Source organism: Lepidothrix coronata, unplaced genomic scaffold (genome assembly GCF_001604755.1).
Source record: "Lepidothrix coronata isolate B3197 unplaced genomic scaffold, Lepidothrix_coronata-1.0 Scaffold6, whole genome shotgun sequence".
NCBI classification, from domain to species: domain Eukaryota; kingdom Metazoa; phylum Chordata; class Aves; order Passeriformes; family Pipridae; genus Lepidothrix; species Lepidothrix coronata.
This window is the reverse complement of record NW_016690186.1, coordinates 8,848,642-8,863,290: the sequence shown is the minus strand read 5'-3', so window position 1 is coordinate 8,863,290 and position 14,649 is coordinate 8,848,642. Positions and strand designations below refer to the sequence as shown.

At 44.9% G+C, this 14,649-nt stretch overlaps 1 long non-coding RNA gene across 1 annotated transcript; it reads right to left on the bottom strand.

The window, feature by feature from the left end:
• Positions 1-1,363: 1,363 nt before the first annotated feature.
• Positions 1,364-14,375, bottom strand: LOC108505292. The gene is made up of 3 exons (XR_001877451.1): positions 14,273-14,375; positions 3,449-3,652; positions 1,364-1,636 (listed from the first exon to the last, which is right to left on the bottom strand). It is a non-coding gene; the product is annotated as an uncharacterized LOC108505292 (long non-coding RNA).
• Between the last annotated feature and the right edge of the window lie 274 nt (positions 14,376-14,649).

The window sequence follows — 14,649 nt, the reverse complement described above, 5'->3', positions numbered from 1 at the left end:
ATGGTGTTAAAATGATGGAAAACAGCCTTGGAACCTCTGGATCCACTCTGTAGGCATCATCCAGCTTCATCCAAGTGAAGCTTTTGTTTGCCCTCTTTGCTGAGGATTCCTCTGGGTCTTGCTTGACTGCAGGGGTATTCATTTTGCTAATGAATGGAAGCATCTAAATCAAAAATTTCCAGGCAAAACTAAAACTTTCAAATAGTTCATGAGGACGGGCTAGTTATTAGGCAATGGGAAGAGTTAAAAGACACCCTTTCAATACTGTTAATAAAAGCAACTTTTGGAAGTTGAGTTGTTGATTGCTTATGTTTATTCCTTTTCCCGTGGGTTGGTTGTCATGCCAACCTGTTGATCTCAGCAGACAAGCTTATAATATCAGAGAAGATCCCGAGTAGACCAACTGAACCATAGTCCTAGTAATTTTGATGAGGGCAGGGTTAGTCTGTAGACTTCAGCCTCTTAACAAGCCAGCTTGTGTCTCTGTTGCTCAGTACGAGGTGTGTCAGGCCATGGATTCAGAGGATGTCAATGAAGTCCATCTGCTGATGGCTAAACATTATTTTATCTAGATAAATGTTTCACAGGGCATTTCTCACCAGCTTCTGAGCTGCAGTCAGTGAGCCCAGAGATATGAGGCCCTTGTTGCAGTTGGTTTATATCACCCATCATAAATCAACTCTTTTAGTGTAAATCAGTTTGTCACAGCTTAGTGCTGTCATTTATGCAGACCTGGGTGACTTGCTGTCACAGGGACTCACCCATGAGAATGCAGATGCCCTGGCTGCTTGGGGACCTGCTTCTGGCCTTATCCCAAGGGTGCACACCACAGAGCTTGGGTCTGGCAGCCCCCAGTGAGCTGCCTTTCTCTTCCAGGGATTGGCTGATGTCCTGGTCAGTGTGAGCAGGTCACTTGGGGAGCTGCATGAGGGGTCACTTTTACAAGCTGTGGTTTACCCATAAGCAGCAAACATAGCTAATGTGCCTAAAATACTATCTACCTTTCAAGTCACGTGTTTCCTAACTTGTTTGGAAGAGCAAGTTTTATTCCATGACTGGAATAAAACAGCTTAAAACACTTTGTTTTAAGCTAGAAGACGACTCACTGAGGAGAGTAATGCATATTTTTTTTCATGTCATGTACTAGTTCACAAATGTCTAGGAGGGTAAATGTGCCAAGCCCTATGGGAAGGGGAGTAAAAGACTCTCTTCCCTGTGGGGTTATTCTCCTCTGATGGCTGGACTTTGCCTGGTTAACTCAATGTTTATGATACCCTACAGTAGAGAGGAGAAAAGGCTTTGCCTGCCCACATGCTTTGGTCAGCCAACCTCACCTGCAAGGCATGCTCTTCAAATGCTCAGGGACTCCACAGAGTCTAAATCAAGAATTTCATTGGTAGCACCAGTCTTGCCCATCAGCATTTGCAGCCTTCTGGAGGCACCAGCAAAGTGACTAGGGACACTGGCCGGCACTTGGTTAGCCAGGCTTTATTGGCAGATGGTTAACATAGCATGGCTCTTCCCCATGGCTGAAGATTTCTGTAAGCTTGGAGGCCTTGCTCATATTCCAAATCCACGCTCTGTTTATATTTTCTTTGTCCTGAACAAAAATTGGCTCCATTGTGTGGGAGCAACACTGGAAAAGAAAAACAAGAAACATCCACTGAGAGAAAATGGATATTGTGGGAGCTGAGGAAATGCACATACTTCGCTGATTCCATTTTCTGATGATGTCAGAGTCAAAGAATATCTCTTAAAAAAAAGCCCTCTGCAACTTGGAATCAAAAGCTCTGTTCATCACAGTCTCTTGTTAAAAGAAGAAATGTAAACACTCTCCTTGCCACCCCCCTTTTCCCCCTAACCTCCAAGAAATTAAATCTGTCTCCATTTGGATGGACCCTCAGATGGAATCAAGAGTATGTCTCCAGGGAGGGAGGCGTTAATGTACCGGGGGAGGGATGGAACAGTGGAGGGACAGGAAAATTTGATTGTGCTATGTGAAATGCAGGGATTCAAGCTGCTGCTTTTCATGGAGGCTGAAGAAGGGCAGCCTGACACTTTACAGATTGGGTGTAATACACAGGAAATTTGTCCTTTCTGCCAGAGCAGTCTAGGGATAGGGCTACCCACACCCCTCCCCAGCCACTTTGCTTGGCTGGTAAAAGCTCAGGAGAAAAGGGTTAAATAAATGTTTGTGATATGATAAGGTGCTTGTTTATTCAAGGGATGACAGATTATTGGCTCCCAAGGCAGGGTTGAAAAATAGTACAAAGGAGCTGGCGTTGCCTTCACTGATGTGATTTCCTCCTAAGGTTTTGCTCTTTGGTAGGAACAATATGCGCTGGGAATTAAGAGGGATGACTTTATTTCAGACTGGAACAGACAGGCTAAGAGCTGTTTTCTGGAGTCACTGACTCTGCTTTTGTTTTTATGAGTTGGGGGCATTTTTTTGTTTTTGGTTATTTTTTTTAGTTTTTTTTTCCTCTCTGCTGAACAACTTCTCCCAAACTCTTTGGAAATGGGGTTATCTCTGATCTAGGAGGAACACCCAACATGGCAAGCTGACTAGAACACTTCAGATTAGGGGTTTGACCCTTTTACTTTGTACATAATTTTCTATTTTATCACCACGTCTCTAAAGCTAGCTCCTGCTTCACTGCCCTTGGATAAGAGCTCAGGTCCTTGCCGAGTTCTGCACATAAGTCAGTAAAAGCTGGGCATTACAGCAGAGCTGACGGCTGCCAGAGGACTACATGCATGCCTTGCAGACCAAATATTCCTTTCACAAAAATGCTGGTGAAATCCAAAGCAACCTTCTTTGATTAAAGTATAGCAGACAGACACTGAACCGCAGGGTGCACCTGGCCAGGTGCCTCTGTGACTGCACCTCTGGGAGCAATGCTGCATTAGGAATGTGGGGCCAGGACCCATGTGGTTAACCCTGAAGATCAGAGCTTTGAGCTGATCCTAGACTCATTTTATAGATAAAGATAGGAAAGGTGCCATTTCATGCCAGTTTCAGATGCCCTACGATCGTCTTTCATTGCTCCTCAGATATGGACTGGGGTGAGCTTCCCCCTCCACCATAAAATGTGTGTTATTCCAAGAGGCTGAGGAGGATATTAGGGATGAGGGTAGTGCGCAGGGTCAGGGTTCTTCTCTGTCACCACAGAGCTTCTTGGGACCAGTGGTGATGGCAGCAAAGGCCTGACCTGCTGTGAGAGCTTCTGCGCACCACAGGGAGGTGGGGATTTGGGTGACATCAAATGTTTCTCATCACTTATGTCACCCACAGAACAATTTGCCAGCCAAATGCCTGAAGCCCCAGGATGACGCTTCATCAGTGCCATCAGCCAGGGGAGCAATTCACATTGAAACTTCACATTATTAGGACAAATACACATTGTCTCCTCACAGCACATCAAAAGGCGAGGGGAGGATTTCTCACCAGCACCAGAGAGAGTGTGTGACAGCTCGTCAGCCCGGATGGCAGTGGAGACGTGGCCGTGCTGACATCAGCACTCGGGCTGTCACACAGAGGCGCAGCAGTGATGTTCAAGCTGCATCAAGCTGGTCAAGTCAGTGTGCTTCATATACGGCGGGAGAGCTAGCGGCTGCTCATTTGGAAAACCAGGCAGCCGTTCCCATGATCCTGGAGTAAATGACAGTTAAGCCACACATTTGTTTTCAATGCTTGGATCTGGCACTGGATTCCTTTTTGAATGAAAACTATGCCAAACATCTTTTATAATTTTTTTTCCTCAAGCAAATATGCAAGCAATCCAGCAGCAGAGTGCCAGAAACATTTGCTTTCCTTCCTAAGAAGTGGGGCAAAGGAAAAAAACCAACTACACATGCACACAACAGATTTTATTTAAAGGCTTAAAAGGGGCCAAATGGCTTTAAACACTGGTAGAACTAGGCTGTTGAACTCTGCTCCTCTGTGTGTGTGTGTATGTGCAAGGGGAAAGTAAATATGTATGTGTTTGGGCTATTCATGGAAAGACTTTCATGCTGTCTAGTCCTTCCAGGTACTGCACTGCCCTGCAAATAAATATATATGAAGAAAAATAAAAAAAGAAAAAGAAAAAGAAAAAGAAAAAGAAAAAGAAAAAGAAAAAGAAAAAGAAAAAGAAAAAGAAAAAGAAAAAGAAAAAGAAAAAGGGTCTGAATCAAAGCTTGAGATCAGAACTTGGCTCTTGGAAGGAAAACTGATTCATTACATGGGTAAACCCAGGAGTAAGCAATGTGAGCTAGCAGATCCACGTGTCTTCAGTGCTGCAACAGCATGGACCCAAGCAGCAAAGACACCACTCCTAAAATCCTTGGAACCGTAAGCATTCATGGCACACAAAGATCAAGCAGGGTGCAGGCTGCACTAGAAGGTGGATTAGTGTTCAAAGGCCGAGTCAAAGGAGAAAGGAGATAAGGTGAACGGCATCATACCAAAAACAGCTATTAAATGTAGTGGTAATCTGCTGAGCCACAGCCAAACAGAACCTTTTCGCCTTGTTGGACATGAATAACTCGGGAAGAGATGGGGGCTGGGGTTGGGTTGGTGGGGGGTAGGTTATGGAGGGGTGAAGGTTTGTCTGAAGGCTTGTTCCTCAGCATTTCTAGGCACGCAAAGTTCCTTTCTCCTTTACTCAGGCTGGTCCTGCTAGACCTCCTGTGCTACCTGAGGCCCCCACTTTTCAGGGGACTTAGTTTAGCATTTAATTTGGAAAGCACTCACCACTCCCCAGTCACTCATGTAGGGAGTGGAGGCCCCTTCCCAGCCCAAAACTCTAGGGAAAAGGGGTCTGTAAGTCTTGTCTCCTCTACGGCTCCTCACTGCAGCTTCTGCATATTTAACTCTCCTATTCCTAACAGCATTTCATCATTAATGCTTAAATAATTTGTACTGGCTTAAATCTCCTTTAACTGTCCCGTCAAGATATTTCTTCTTAATTAATATTTCGTTGTTAATATCTTAAGAGAAACACTTTGTCAGGTTTTTGCTACAATATTGGATTAGCCCCTGTTTGGATCTTGTTTCTTTGTGCAACCTTGATACCTCTTGTGATCCCGTTACACATCTGAATGGTATTTTAATGCACTTTCAGGCTCTCACTGTCTCTATACCTTCTCCTATCCTGCTGCAACATTTAGGAGGACTAGGAGGCCAGATCATCCTAAATCCAAGTCCTGTGCTTACTCCCATGTCTGTAAAAAGGTATTAGTATCATTTTAGCTATACAGGAGCCATACATCCCCTTCAAAATGCCACTTGCTCCCCTGCACCCCACGTCCATGATGTTTTCATGGGCAGTTTACTGTCTTGTGTGCTGCCAGTCAAGTGCTTAGGAAGGAACAGTTCTTACGTATCCCAGAGAATTGTCTTTGGCAGTTTACAGCAGGTATTTCTAAAGTCTTTTCGAGACGTATATCCCTAGTGCTCTGAACCTGAGTGGAGGTAGCTCTTCCCCAATTGGGGTACAGTCCTGTCCCTGTCTGTGAAGTCAGTTCACACCAGGGCTGAACTGGTTTGAACAAACATTGTAAAATATCCAGCTCTGCAATGTGTCAGTAATCTCTGCCAATAGAAATATTCTTACACATGTCCTTCAGTCTTTCAGTTGCCTTTATGTTTATCCATAAAAAAAAGAAAGGGGGGGGGGTAGGGGTGGGAAATTTACTACATGCACATACTCCTGCCCCTACCTCTATGAACAAATTATCCCAACCCAAAAAGCAACAGCTCAGGATGCAAACAATTTCTCCTGTACAGGGAGAAAAATAGCGCATCAATGGGATTGCATATTTTTAGTTCCAGCTTTTGTTTTCAGGATGCTCTTTCAATTTGTGGGTCAGGTTAAGTCAAATATTTCCATTCACTGTTTTGCAGAGAACAGACACCCCTCTGGCTGCTGAGCCATTTCTCTTCTCGGACATGAAGTTGGTCTTCAACCAAGCCTGGGTAACAGGTTAACAGAAAGTCAGGAGAAGGTCTTGTAGGATGCAATAATTCTTCTCTAAGAGACTATGTGGAACCAAAGGAGAAGGAGGTTATGTCCTGAGGCTGCGTCTTTGCACAGGCCATGCTGTCTGCTGGCGGGACCATTGGCTGGGGCTGAACATTAAAACCCTCACCAAGGATACTGCTATTCAGCATTGGGTGGATTCTGCAAGCAAAGACATGCTTGCCAGGTTTGCACAGGTCACAGAAAGTGTTAGGCTGTAAAACCCAACACCAAGGCACATCCAGGGCTGTTTCATCACACAGGGCCAAGAATTAAAGGAGCTCTTGACAGAGTTGGTTGTCACATCTCCATCTCTCATCCCTACCAGACATTTTTCCAGCCCCAAGCACAGTTTCACTACCATCCTGCTGAAAAACCATGCCATTGATTGTTGCATGTGCCCTGTCTGCCCCTGCTCGCTGTGGAACTCACTCAGTATGTCCTTTTTTTGCTCTGATTGCTGTGACAGCTGATAGACCTTCCTCCTCCCTCATACTCCCCATCCAAAGGGATCACATGCTGAAAGCAATGACAATTTGGTTGCTGATGCAGTTCTGCAATGATAGGGATCACAACCAGTGAGACTTCACTTATAACTGTTTGAAGATGAGGCAAAGTGCTGTTTACCCCATCCCCCAGTTGCCACCAGTCACATGGCTTCCTGGCACTGCCTCTGGGGTGATGCACAGCCTCTGTTTTCCCAGCACAGCTTCATCCTGTTCGAGGTGTCATTTTGCCCAGCATAGGGGTAATTCCTTCAGTTGCAGGGAAGCAATCGATCAGGGAGGCCGCCTGCCTTTAGCTCAGTGGCACTAGCCTGGCCGGGAGTATGCCCAGGCCCCTCCCTGCCGGATAAGGACAGCACTGCAGGAGAACTAATGATGCTGTAGCAGCCTCAACTTCTGGAATTTCCTGGCTTTTCATAATCTTAACATCTCATTAGCGTTTATTTGCAGATGCATATCCTTGTTCTCTTCTCACACAGGCTGCTGTAAATCACCCGCTGCCTCTTCTGCAATCACTGCGGTTACCTCAGAAAGGAAAGGCCAGTTCCCAGAGGCAGGGGAACTGCTGCAGAAGCAGTGTCTTCACCACCATGATCTGAACCTCCAAGCTAATTGTGCCATCTCCAAAGGCTAAAGTCAAAGCCAGCTCCTTATTCGAACTTTCATCATCTTGTCAAGCATTGGAACAGACTACCCAGATAAGTGGTTGAGTTGCGTGTCTGGAGGAATTTAATAGATGTGGCTCTTGGGGGCATGGTTTAGTGGGGAACTTGGCAGTGCTGGGTTAACAGTCAGATTTGGTGATCTTAGAGCTCTTTTTAATGTATAAGATTCCATAATCTCAAAAGCCAAACTCACAGAACTTCGTGGACTTGCCCTTTGCTAGCTCCTACTTGGAAGAAGGGCCACCATGTCACCTTTCATGGGAGCAAGGGATTTTGCCAGCCTTTTGATAAATGGAAGAGGTTTTGGCAACATGCTTTGAGCAAGCAAATGCTTCATCTGAATGCAGAAAGTGATCATTAGTATTATATGCATTAGAAGGTACTTTATTTTAAGCTAAGTAGAAATACTGATATTAGCACGATTATTCCAAGGATGAAGATCAAGTGGCAAACTGGTTAAAGTGTAATCAGGACTGGAAAGAGATGAAGCAGGGAGCATCTCTCTTCTTATTTTTTCATGGTGCTCACTTATAGTCAATATTTTTGCTATGATGATAAAGCTGCATTTTAAATAGAGATTTGTGTTTGATGAATTGACCTCCAGTTATTGTTAAGAGTACACTGATGTTCACTCATAGCACACAGTGTTAATTATCACACCAAAAGTAGATTATCAAAATGAGAGGAAAATCTCTTCTGATGGGGAAAAAAAAACCTATACCAAACACTTTTATAGGATTTAATCTCCTCTTTAGCAGGAGGCCCAAACACCCAACAGTGGAGGAGAGAGGCAGAGGCAGAAGAGATCTGATTGATCACTACCTTGAACCACAGGTGGTCCCCACTGCCCAGCTCAAACTTTTCAAAAGATCCAAAAGACTAAAGCATGACCCAGTTGGCCAAGCTGCTTCTTTTCCCCTATGCTGCTGCTCAAGCTTCCCTAGATTTTGCCAACCCATCCGCTTAAGCTTCTCTTGGAGTGTGGCCCAGGTACCTGGTGACTGGCTTGCTACCACCCCATCATCTCTTCCTGTGGTGTGGCCAAAACTGCCTCCTGAAGATGCACGAGCACACAGAGATGCATCAGCCATCCCTGCTGCCAGCATTTGCTCACATTAGACCCTCACAGCCAAGACCTTGCTGCTGAAAACTGAAACTCCAGAGGAGCCTTTTCTGCTCCACAGAACTCTGCCCTCTCTTTCCCTCCCTCGCTCCTCCAGGCCTTCCTCAAGTCATCATAGCCCCACCCCAAGGTGGAAAACTGTCCGACACCACTTCACCTTTGTGGCAGGTGGCTGGAGCACAGCTACAGGGGGGAGTGACCACAGTGAGGTGGCTGCTCATCCTCCCTGTCCCTGCACCCCTGAGAGCAGGACAGACAGGGTGTTTCACTGCCAGACACTACAGAGGTGTGGGACGTCAGCTCTGAATCTACATCCACCATGAAATACCATGCTCTGGAGAGAAAGCTCGGTGTGGGACAGCCTGGCATCCAAGCAGTTCCTGTGGCCATGCTCTGTGTCCCGGTGTGTGCTGCATGGCTGCCTGGAATGGTGTCCCAGCTGCTGTTCCCCATCCAGGCAGAGGAGGATATTTGCCTCTCATGCTCCTTGGAGAACATTCCTCAGATAAAACTGGGCTCATAACTCATCAAAATATACTAAATTGCAGGAAAGCTGTAAAAAAGAAACCTAGAAACTGTATGCAGATACAAGATACACTGAAAGATGTAATCATAAATCAATATACACCTCATAAGAAATCTTGCTATACTTAATGTGTACAAAATATGAAACAAATAATTATATGCCATTGTATATTTCTACAGGCTGTTTTGGTTTGGGTGGCTTTTTCTCTCAGCCTGAGATTAAAGCTATCATAACAGATTAACTCTAGTGGAAATGCTGATACTTGTGTGAAGTGAACTCCTTTATTTATGTAACCCCAGGTTTTCAGCTACTTTATCAAATAACTACCTCTTCATATTTTCTGGCATGCAGAAACCCTTAGCTTTGTTCCACAGCTCTAGTTAAGGTCAGGATGATACAAAAAGCACATAGTTAAGGGGATATTAAAGAAAAATGCCCTGTGAGGGTTCCTATCTCTAAAGGCAGCAAACTGTGGTGTGGTCTGTGGGATAAATCTCCCACAAAGGAGGAAGGGAGAAGGTGATAGTTAAAGACTCTCAGTTATACAATGCTTTTCTCTCTGAAAAGATAATTCTCTTAATAATATGCTTTAATTTTTGGTCAACCCTGAAGTGGTCAGGCAGTTGGACTAGATAAAGGTTGCATTTCCCTATTCTATTCTATTCTATTTACCATCTTATCTCTACCTTGTGGTGTAGCATGACATGACCTCCTGAAGCAGAAGAGTTTTTATTTTCATGCTTCTGCAGTGACTGAAGAGGAGACTTTGCTTTTCATTGTCACCACATCACTTATGCACTAGAAAAGAGGACCTGTGAGTACAAGCAGAACACCAGTGTTGCAGAAGGTGATCTGAAACTCGGTCCATCCTCTCAAGTTTACTCCCTATGCAGGTTGTCCTGTCATGCTCTGTTCACAACCCTACTGGATTCAGGCCAATCTGGACCCATAATTAAAGATAAGATTAGTGCCAAGGGCCAAACCAACAGAAGAGGTGTTCTGAGTGCAGTCAGCATTTCTGGTTCACGCTGCCCACCTAGCTAACAACACGTCCTTTCCACTCAGGTTACAAAGGGAAGTCTTACAGAATTAAAGCCTAATTTTTCTGTGCAACAAGTACAATTCCTGCAAAACTCTGCAGCCCATTTTAAACAACGGATTAGCAAGCAATATCAGGGCACTCTTACACCATTTTTATCAACATTTATGTAAAACCACCTTTCATGTGTATATATCTCTAATCGCTACTTACTGCCTCGCTCATTCAAAAGTTCTTCTTTCTGTCTCTGGTTTTAACATAATCTTCCCTTTTTTTTTATTTCCTCTCTAAAACAATAGAGAGGAAACCTGCCTTTTTAACAGGTTGCCTACTGAAAAAAATTTTTTTCAACACCTTGCCAAAAGTTTTTCAAAATGAAGCAGTGATAGGGTCATGCAAATCCACATATGTCATGGCTGTAAGGGTAGTGGGGAGGGAAGGCTGCCTGTAAGTGGGGGGTCTGATTCATTTGGATAACAATAGAGTCCAATGCCCTCTTCTACCAAATGTTTTCAGTTTGCCTCAAATAAGTCATTGTCTAACTTGTATAAATCTTTCCATCATTTCTTGAATTATTGTTGGATATTTGGGAAAACAACTTTTTGGTTTTTATAATGAAAAAAAAAAGCTGACTGCAATCACTTCCAAATAACACTTAACTTCTTGACACGAGGTCAGTGGGAGGGTTTGTGCCTGCGTGTGTGTGTGTGTGTGTGTGTGTGTGTGTGTGTGTGTGTGTGTGTGTGTGTGTGTGTGTGTGTGTGTGTGTGTGTTTTCTTTCTAATCTGTGAGCTGTTCCCTGAGAGACACATTGGGAACTGGGGCTTGTCTGCTGACATGTTTTACACAGCTGATCCATTAGGATCCTGCTCTTCCTAGCCTCCCTGGCACCGCTTTGATCAGCGACATGTTTGGGGAAAAAAAAAAAAAAAAGTAAAAGGCACTTCTCTGATCAGGAATCCCTCCCCTCCACTAAATCATCCCGGGCACTTTAAAGCCATAGGAACCACTGAGGGACTCTTCAGCTCTGCGAGGCTTCATGACAGCTCTACACTAAAACATCCAGACGTGAGCCAGCAACATCTTTTGCCCAATGGCCTCTTCTGCCCTGCTCTGTTATTAACCTCTTCCCAGCCCATAGGGAAGAGGTTAATCATAGATCCCTCTGCCAGCCTCCTCTGCCACATCTGCCTTCCCAACGGGATGCATCCAGAGGGACTTTGCACACACCAGGCACGAAGAGCAAATGCCAGCACAGCTTCACCTCCCTGCTTGCTTGCAAAAACTTGCCTTGCCTGGAAAATTCGGCTGCTGCAGGATGCTGACTCTGCCTTTCCATGGAGAAGAAGGGTTTTCATTTAATTTTGCTAAGCACCTTTGCAATGGTTGGTCAGAGAAGCATATGGCATGTCTCTGTGGTAGGTCACAGAGAGGGAAAAAGGAGAGAGAGGACACTATGAACAGGGATGGGTGCAGATGTGTGTGCGTAGCCTGCCTCTGGTGTCCAGGCCAGATAAATATGAAAATGCAATTGTAGAGACAAGCTCACGGTATATCTCAGCCAGACTACCAGCTGACATGAGGCACGAGGAGCACAGAGATTATGGATAGTCTGTGGATGGCACAAAGAGGGTGGGTGATGCTCTATCCATGTGGAAACATCCTCTGACATTACACAGGGTAGACACAGGCTGTGGTCATGTCTGTGCCATAACCCCTTACCGCACATACACACAGCACCAGGCAAGACCTCACCATGGGGTGAACGAACCCATGTGGGTTAATCCCAGGGGCCAAGGCCAGGACTTTCCAGGTCCAGCTGAGCACATCGTCTTACTGTGGGACAGCTGTTCCTGTTGCACTGGGAGGCACCAGATGCAGCAGTGGTCAGAGACTGCTGACAGATGTCAGTATTTACTTTGTGGCAAACTCTGTATGATAAAGACCATTTCTTTTGCTGTTTGGTGCCACTTTGGTGTATTAAAATCCCAGCACCTTCTTTGGAAAGAGAAAAGGGTGACAGTTGTACAGAGGCCCGAGGGTCCCTGGCAGTGAGTAGGGAGGTGAGGGCAGTTGGGTGTGCTGCCACTGCTGTGACCATACAGATCAGCTTCCTCATCTCTCCTTTTTAATATCCCTGAGCCTGGTGGGATCTTCACCTTGATCATTTGCTGGGCAACAAGTCAGTAATAACCATCTCCAGGCAGGGAGAGAGGAACAACTAACAAAATATTCATTGCTACCTTCCAAGGCAAAATTAAAAGTCTTTGTTGTGCTTGTTCCTTGCCATATTGACAACTCAGTCGGATAGAGAGCCAGTGAACCCAGGATAATGTGATGGTTTGAACCCTATATAAGTACTCTAGGGTGTTCAGCAGCAGCAGGTATAGTACCATAGTGGTGCTGGCATACAGTGGTACTGATTGCTCTCCATTGTTCAGGTCTTCAAAGTCACTGCAGTTTGCAGGAGATGGAGCACATACCAGACATTGCAGAGATCCAGATGAGTTGTCCACTGCTCAAGGAAATCCCCTAAACCACATTTCTAGCAGCTTCCCTTCTCCTCACCCATCTCACCCCCCACACATTAATTCCTTGCCTTTTTTGAGCATTTTTCACTGCTTGATGAGAGGGACATTTTGCCCTTGAATGTCCTGTGCGTCCTCTTTATTTGGTTTACAGAACAAATAGGGATAGTGTGATGGAAGATCTGCTTTTGACAGCCTTCTTGAGATTGAAATTTTGGCAGCGCAGAAGTTGAGGAATCACTGAAATGTACTTTCTTTTTTTTCCATACTCCTGCTGCTGGCTCATACATAGCTCTGTGATTGCCACATCCAACTCTGCAAAACATCTGGGTATAGAGGCTTGTCTTTAAGGCAGGTTTGAGAGCATACACCTTTGGCATGAGACCTTTGAAAAAGTCTGAAGGTGCTGTCATTTATCCTGTTTCAGGGAGTCTTTACCATGTCAAATAGGGGTAGTAAGATTCCCGCTGTAGTTCTCATTTCACCTCAAAGTCCCTGCAGCCTGGAGGGCACCCCTAATCTGGGTCCCCATCACCCCATTTTTATCTTACAGACCCTCTCTGACATGGCACTTGAGTGCTTTGTTAAGCAGGACAGGCTTAGCAGACGATTTTAAAAAAAGCAAAAATATAGTCTCAGTTCACTTACACTTCAGTTCAGACTGCAGCTGGAGGAGGATCTCTTCAGCTCTAGGTTTTCCTCACAGTATAAATCCCTGTGACTGGATCCCATAAAACAGTCTCATAAGCTCCCTAAGAATTTGTCGGGATGCCAGGTCTGGCGGACCTAGCCCTTACAAAATGGGGTAGCTGAAAGCAGCAGAGTGAAAAGACGCCAAACACCTTAGTAAAAGCAAGAATTAAGGGAAGGGGGGAAGCCACATTAAAACAACATCCATTTTTTTCCAGGCCATTTGCAGATAAATGACCTCTGTTCTTCTAATTAAAGAAAATGTGCAATTAGCTTAATCAGATCTGTGGGAAGAAAAGCAGTCGCTGAGTCCCAAAAGGCAGGTTCTGAGAAACTGCAGCCAACTTTTCCTGGGGCCGACTGGAGACACTACATCAGAAACAGCATAAGCCCTGCCAAAGCCTTCTTCCTGTGAAAAATGATGTTTCAATTTAGGCTCCTGTATATTGTTTTCGTTAATCTCTCTCTCACTTGCTTACTCATTTGATCTCTCTTGCTCTTTGACACTCTAAACAGAGGCATGAAGAGGTATAGCCTTGTACTGATAGGGGCATTGCATCCTAATTTCCCAATGAAACAAATTTGAGTTTATCATCTCAGTTCCCTATCAGCCTTCATATTCTTTGTACCTTGTGATCCTAAAATGCACTATTTCATGATACCATGCAAGGGTCAAAAGCATTCAGGGGCTACAAAATAGGACCTTCCTTCAGGAAACAAAAACAGGACTTGTGCAATGGGGAAAGGTCTCAAAACCCTTAGCGCTTGTGGGGGTGAAAGTCCTGAGAGGCTATTGGTAATCCTGGTGAGGAAGCTGGGCTCAGAGATCAGTCCCTCCTCTCCAAAGTGGGAGTTTGTGCAAAATGCAGGGCCATTGCCCTTAACCCTTTGCTGGGAGTGTTTGCCACTAACCTCCTCTGTCTTATTCCACAGGCATTTAAAGAACAGAAAGCAGGGAAGGAAGAAACACATGCCACATTAGAAAAAAATTAATGTTTTTAAAGCATTATCTATTCAACTAGTTTTGAAGTGCAATCTTCTTCCTAAAAGTCAGGAATATCCCTTTTAGTCAGGCAGAACAAACAGCCAGCCCTACAACAATCTTGCCAAACCCACAAATTGGACTGCAACTGGGCAAATGGGGACACAACTAATTATCAGAATAAATAACCCTTATTCTGTCCATTCCTTACCATGCATTTCCTAAGAGGGTTTTCAAGCTTGTTGTGAGCCATCTCTGCAGCCAAGTAGGTGTTTCACATTTCTCTGAATGTTGCTCCTGAGAAGTGAGAAAGGGATACAAAGTCCTCCCCTCATTTAACTGCGGCGGGCAGTGTTTGATCAAAGTTTGCTGGTTCTGCTGCACTCCCAGTGCAAGAGTTGAGGATGACATCAGCGGCTATGGCTCCTGTTTCATTTTCTTCTTCTTTCAGGACAACTGTTCCTCAGTGTCTGGCCAGTAACTACCACTTACTCACAAGTGCTTGCTCTTCATGCCCACCTGCAGTTCAGCTTGTTGGTAACGTGCCTCGTAAGACTTGGACTGATATTGCACATGGGAGTTTTCCCT